Genomic DNA, 7,067 nt, shown 5'->3' with positions numbered 1-7,067 from the left:
AGTAGAGTGTTTCAAACAGCCTTTGCTGCAGTGATACCGGTGCTACCCAGCAGCCTGGCAGGAGTAGCCATCAGGCCATACTGGCCCTACAGCTGCTGTAGGGTAACTGCAAAGCCAGAGGGGAATACTGGTGCTACACAGAGGTCACAGCTGTGGCTGTGGCGTAGCCATAGGCTTTCCAAAAACGTACACCTGCAAAAGGCTTTGACTGTTAGTCATTCCTCTTGAGCAGGCTGGCACAGATATGTGGGCAGCATCACTGTGACAAGGCTGAATATCAGGCTGAGCTGAAGCACCAGGCCCGTAGGAGCAGTCTTGGGAGACACGGGTTTGCTTTGCTCCTTACAGATTCGGAGGAAAGAGCACCATGGTGTACCTTCTGCAGAAGACCCTTCACAAGTTCCACGGCTGGTCTCCTTCCCCCCAGCAAAGATTCCCACCGCTCTACCATCACCAGCACAGAGGTAAGGAGGCAGAATGAGTCCAGACGCAGGTTCACCGATGCTGACACCAGCAAGGTAACAGAAGTTTATTGCACTGTTACACATCTGGAAGGGAAAATCTCTATAGGTGCCAAAACTGCGTAACACCCTGGAAAGCTGACAAACAGCCTTATAATAATGTCAGAAGACGTTTTCAAAGTGACATAAATTAAATCCTTTAATTTATATTGAATGCTTTTTCCTCTCTGTTGAGCAAGATTCCAGTGGTAAACGTTTCTCCAGAGAAAGCACAGATTTACATTTCTTTTTCAAGCATGAAGTTCTCTAACACTTTCATTCTGCTGGAATTTGGAAGTCCTTCGTGGGTTTTGTTTGAACCATGGTACATCACAGAACATGACACACACACAAAAATCTCAATAGCACAAAGTTAAACAGTCATTGTCAAGAAATTAAACAGCTAAGAGTTTGTGGCAGCAGTAATTTGCTTTCTTTTCTATGTCTTATGGCAGAAGGCTATTTTTAAAGCACCTCAGAGACAAGAGCTTCATTCCTCTTCTTAAAAGGAGCTAAATAATTTTTGAGAAGGGAATATACCCACCTTAAAATTTATTCCATATTTTAGATGTGTTTGATAGAGGAGCTTGTCAGCATTTCCCACCTGAGGGTCCCAGACATGCCCTATAGGGAAAAAAAAAAGTCCCTTGAAACCGCTTTTGCTTTCCCTCTCAAATAGAGAGGGAAAATAAACTTCAAATTACCTTTTATCATTTTGAAACATTACCCAAAACCACTAACATTTTCAAAAAAGCTGGTACCCCTCTTCCTGATCAGCTGTAGTGTTAGGTAACATTTAGCAGTGACCTGTCACACCTCACGGGCTACGTTTATAGAAGCAGTATTTTTTCAGCAGTTGTGGCTAAGTTTTAAGAAAATGAATCCTATACATATTCTAAACATGTTGTGAAAGTGTAGTGATCAACACAATTATTGATTGATGAAGAATTTTTTTCTTCATTCCCCCCCTAGGAGAAAGCTAATACCACAGGCTAGGTACCTGCCTGTTCTGTGTAGTCATGTCCCAGGCTCATCTCCTCTGACTATAGGATATATATGCATTGTTACTGTGCCAGGAGTGTCCTTTAGTTCAAACCCACCTTCCTTGTTCCCTGGTTACAGGCATCTCCCATGCGATGTGTTCTTGGGGAGCAGGAGCTTTGTCAGTCTTCCCTGACTCTTTGTGCAAATCTCCTCCTTCCTTCCAGCTTGGAAGTGTCTTTCCTGAGCAGGGGCCAGCAGCTTTTCGGGTGTCCCAGGGGAGGTCTCAGGAGGGTGTGCTGCACAGGCGTAGGTTTCCCCTGGGTCTCTGGGACATGCCCCCTGACACACTCGGGGACAGTGACTGACTTTCCCAGAACCATGACATGGTGTGGATTGTGGTTTTCCCATGACTGGCTTCAAAACCAAATGGTTGTTTCTATCCAGGTCTTCAGTTAAAAGTGCTCTTGCTACTTGTCCCAACTTGCATTTTGCACTATTGCATTTTCTCCTATTTTTATTACTCCAAATACCACTAGCTGTCTCCTGCCTTGGTCATTTGTGGAAATAGTGTGTGAAGTCAACCCACAGCCAGCTAATAACCTGTTTCCACTATGGTTCTCCTTTCATCCTGAGTTTTTGTCTTTCTCTGGTTTGCCTAGCTCACAGTTCTTGAATTAATTTCCCACTTCTGTAGTTCATCTAATGATTTCCATTTAGCATGGAATCAAACACTTCATTAAATTCCAAATAAATCAGGTGTACCCCATTTACTACATTGCTTATTGGCCAAAGTAAGTTAACTTCTGTTCTTTTTTCATGATGTTTATTTCTATAGGTGATCTGGAGTACTTGAAACATTTCCTTTCAACCCAGCCAACAGAATGTTTTCCCAAAGGAGGTGAAGAAAGTCCTTGCTGAATTTTTGCTGGATCAGCAGTTATAGAGCAAGTATTGCACTAGCAAACAGAGTATATATATATATAGTGTTACAAGCCATCTCAGCCCTAGTGAATAAGAGTTTCTTGTACTGTATGGTTAAACTTTTTTTTTCTAACTTGTTAAGAAATTTTTTCTCTACATCCAGGGATTTAATTTGATTTATGAAATCACGCTAAAATTTCATGTCTCCCTCCTTTCAGTTTATATTATTGTGAGAGATGCTTGCATATAGTTTGCAGTTCTAGATTATCTTTTTTGCATAAGCAAAATGTAAAAAATGATCATATTCACCTGTGAAGTTTCTCTCTCTGTGAAGATGTCAATAATTTGAAGGCATGGAGTATAATAATATAAGACAGCCATTTCATTTAATTTCTTTCTTTCTTTTAGGCCTCTAAATTGCTTTCTGGAATTGCCTTTTTTTCTTATTATTATGTGGTAATGACTATAATCAATAGAGCAATAAACCCTGTTGCCTAACACTGTAGCCATGGAGAAATCACAGGTCATTGGAAGTATGTCTTAAATACCCATTGAATACATTTTTACCCTATGTAACTCATTTCCGAGTGTTTTCTTGTTGTGTATTTGATCTTTAAATAAGAAACTTAGAAGTTTTCAAAATAGAATCAACATCAATTTTTGTATTGCAGGATAATGTTGTAAATTAAGGAAACAATACTGAGTCTATTCAGCTGTGGAAGTGTTTCCATTTTTCATTTGACATCCGTAGGCTAATCACATTCAATATTCCCGTTGTTTTGGATTTTGGCCTGTGTGGAGGGCTAAATTTCCTCTCTTGAGTATTTAATTTCATTTCAATGGAGTGTCTTGAGTTGTAACTTTTCGGGGGAGGGGAGACAGAGCACCCAACTGTGAACTAAGGAATGTTGCTGTCAGTGGAGCGAGTCCTTTCTCTCTGGTAGCAGCTGTGGGAGAGGCAGAGATGGCTGCTCTGCAAGGGAAGGGGAGCTGGGAGCAGGAGTGGGCAGGGGCTGTGCCCTCACCAGCGGGTCTGTAGTAGACGAGGAGGTCCGAGGTCAAGCCAGGAAAGGGAGTCAGTGGGTCAGGGTGTGGGAGGTGCATGGCCAGGCATGGCTGCCCTGAGTCAGAGCTGACCTTGAGCACAGGCAGCCAAACCCCTCAATCAGGGAGAGGTGAAGCTGCAGAGCCTTTTTATACAACCAGTGACCTGACAGATCGTCTGTCCCTCAGTAGCATCTTCACAGCTCTTTTCTGTTCTCTTCTGCTCTGTGAAAGAGAAGTATTTTGAGCAGCAATGCCCTCCTCTCCCTTTATACCACTAAGAAATGGCTATGGTGGCTGCAGACCCTCCTTGCAGCTGGAAGGCTGACATGGATCTGCCTGATCAATGTTTGTGGGGACTGTGGGGTCCCCAACAGGATCAGTCTGGTAGGTGCTCTACACCCCATCTCTGTGTCAGTTCTTCAGACAAGTTGTGAACTATTGTCATCCCCAACCTCTCCGCAATTCAAGGTACAGCCAGCATCGAGCCTGTTGCCAGCTAGTCCTTCCTCTTTCTTATCAACATATACAGCAGTGGCCCAATCTGTTGTCTCCTCTTGAGTCTCATCTTTTTCCTCCTAACATCGAAGTATTAATATATTTCTAGCCCAGTTTTATTGTATTCATGATTACATTTTAAAATAATCAGGTTACATGAGGGTTGTTTTGTGTTTATTCTTCTCTTTTTCTTTTCTTGTACCTCAGAGTAGGTGAGAAACATCTTTGGCAACAACATGTTGGAGTACACAATTTATATCAGGGGCATTATGACTGTCTCATCCAAATGTCCAAGAACATAATTATACACATACTATTGTTTCTAGATGCTGATGACCTTCAACAGCTGTCAAAAACATGCAAGAAGTTCCATCAGGTAATGTCAGATATCGGTGCTCATATTCAAGTTCACTGTTAAGAAGTAATGTGAGGTGGAACTTTGCTTCAGTCTCATTCAGTAGAGCCGTCTGCATTTCTGTGGTAACCAGAGATGGAAAGCAGCACAACACAGAGACCTGTACAGCAGCACAGATCAGTAGTAACAGGACAGGTCCTTCATGCTGTGAATAATCTAAACCCTCTGTCTGGCCAGCTGGATTCTTCTAGCGTTACTTTTCTCTCCATTCACAAGAGCTGGCAATTGAAATCCTGATTAAATTAAAAAAAAAAAGATCCTGCAAGTTTTATGCAGAATATTCATATTTGACTTCAAAATATAGAAATATTTTTAAAGAGAAAAAAAAGAGCTTCCCACTTATGTGTCTTTTTATATCACCTGTCTTCTGCACATTTTTGTACCAGCATCTAAAACCCCTCTGAAGTTAGTCTTCACCCTTTTGGAGAGTATTTATTTTTTCTAATCGAGGCTGCTAGTTGGAATAGGGCAAAGAACACTCCATTAACAATTAACGAGACAGTCCAATGTCTCTGTGTTTATGTCAGTCTGAATCAAAATACTCTGATATTTATGTATGTAACAGTAATGAGCCTCTGATAGTACTTACACAGTTGTAGAAGAGATATGCAAATTGCACATGTTCAGGAGACTGGGATGTAGCCTAATGAAGTGTAAACCACAAATTATATCTGGAAAATATTTCTTTTTTAGTTACACAGCAGTGAAGAGGTTTGGGGGACAGTTAAACTGTTAAGAGACAAACCAGCTCTTCGTAAGAAGAAGATGACATTTTCAGTTTTCAGGAAGAACTTCAATGAAAAGCCCAAGCAGATGCAGAGAAAGAGTGAATTCTTTTAAGTCACTTGGTATCAGAGTCAGTAGGTTTCTCATTTGTTTCACATATTCTTTCTTTCAAAGGAAACAGTCATAAATAAATAGTAATAACTTAAGAATTTTAGGTTTCTCCTCTCATCATTTAAGACTCAAACAGCACCATCAACTTGCAAGTCACATTTCTTGATGATTTTTAACATTCTATATTATATCAGGTCACGGGGGGAAGTTCTAAATGAGTTTAATGTTTCCTTTTTAAGTGTGTTTTATTTTGATGTTCAGTATAATTTTGTGTATTGTCAGTGGTTTTTGTCATGTTAACATTTCACGCCTTTGTTTGGGTCATTCAGGACTAATGCTGCAAATAGAGGCTAGCAGAGAAACTGCCTGCTGGCTGACTTCGGCTGGCAAGATGAGCCATCGACCTCCAAAGACTCTGAAAACAACTTACAACTATTTGATTTTAAGTGAAAAGAAGCAGCAGAATATGTTTAAATATTGAACATGAAGTTACCAGCATGTTTTGGAGTTGAATAAGCTTCTCTTTAAAACTGTGACAGGCACGAATTTTTTACTGAATGTTTACGTTCCACATCAGTTTCCCGTAACACAATAGCTCCCAGCAGAATGGAGCCCAATTCCAGTTTGACAGACAGGGTGATTTCCATATTGCTGGGCGTCGATGGCCTCAGGACTCCACAAAAACCAGGGCAACAGAAATTCAGGGTAGCTATTAAGTTGGTGAAGCTTTTTATTAAATGTAGAGCATTGTATTTTAAAAGAAAGAGAACAGATGGCACCAAAGTCAGATGTAACCAGACACAATTCCCATTCCGCAGGGATGCTGTATCTACTTTCAACAAAGCTGAATTTGCAAAACAAAGTTACTATTGTGGCAAGAAAGCTCTTGCACCATGCTGAGTTTGCACAAAGGCGGTCTGCGAGCCTGCATTTATTTGGTGTTATCAGGAGAAGAGCAGAACAAGCAAGTGCGGAGCAGGTGGCAGCTCCTCCCGCCTGGATGCCCTGGCGAGGAAAGCAGGCTTAGGCTCTGCTGCATCCCCTTGCCGCAGAGACTGGGGCATGGACTTGGAAATGTATTCTGCTTCTTTAGCCATCATATTTTGCAACATTACCCTAAGGTACACACTCGCTTCCAGCAGGCAGTGCTCCCCTGAGCCCCAGTCAGGTGAGGGGTGGTTTTCCCTACGGATGTGTCTGTACAAGCACCCATCCCAAACCCAATCCCTACTCCCACAGGTACATGCCCAAGATGGCCTCCAGCACAGAGAGGGGAAGCTCAGCAGCAGCATTTCTCTGCTGGCAGGAGTCATTTCTCATCTCCTTGGGATTGCAGGTCAGCAGAGAGCCTGCAGGCAGCACTCCCTTGCACCGTCGCCTCCTGGTGCTGCCTTGCTGCTCCCACCATTCCTGAGCAGCTTGGGGCAGGTGTTGTGTGGCTACAGAAATGCTCAGCTCCTGCTGGTGGTGGCCAGTACCTCCTTCTGGCTACCTCAGACGTGGGAAGAATAGATGCTGGTACCAGTCAAGTAAGAAAGGGAGGTTGTCCCAAGAGTTCCTTGAGCCAAAGCCGCCAGGCAGCGGGGGCTCTTCGGGATGCTTGGGGTGCAGCCGGCATGCAAATACTGACTAGTGCACTTTACACATCCGAATCCAAATGTTCTAAATATTCCTTCCATGTGAAGCCAAAGGCTAGGCTCTCTATCCCCCTCCCTGGAGGAGGCTGCAGTCACAAAAAAATCCGAAAATAAGTGAATGGGCTGCAGGAATCCTAGTCAGCGAGGGCACGGCTGCTTGACCTGACAGACATAGATGCTTAAACCCTGACAGTTTTTACTGAGGCAAGGTTTGATGTCCATGCTCTGATA

The sequence above is a fragment of the Athene cunicularia genome (assembly GCF_003259725.1).
Source record: "Athene cunicularia isolate RWA chromosome 1 unlocalized genomic scaffold, athCun1 chr1_part1, whole genome shotgun sequence".
Classification (NCBI taxonomy): Eukaryota; Metazoa; Chordata; class Aves; order Strigiformes; family Strigidae; genus Athene; species Athene cunicularia.
This window is presented reverse-complemented; position numbering follows the sequence as displayed.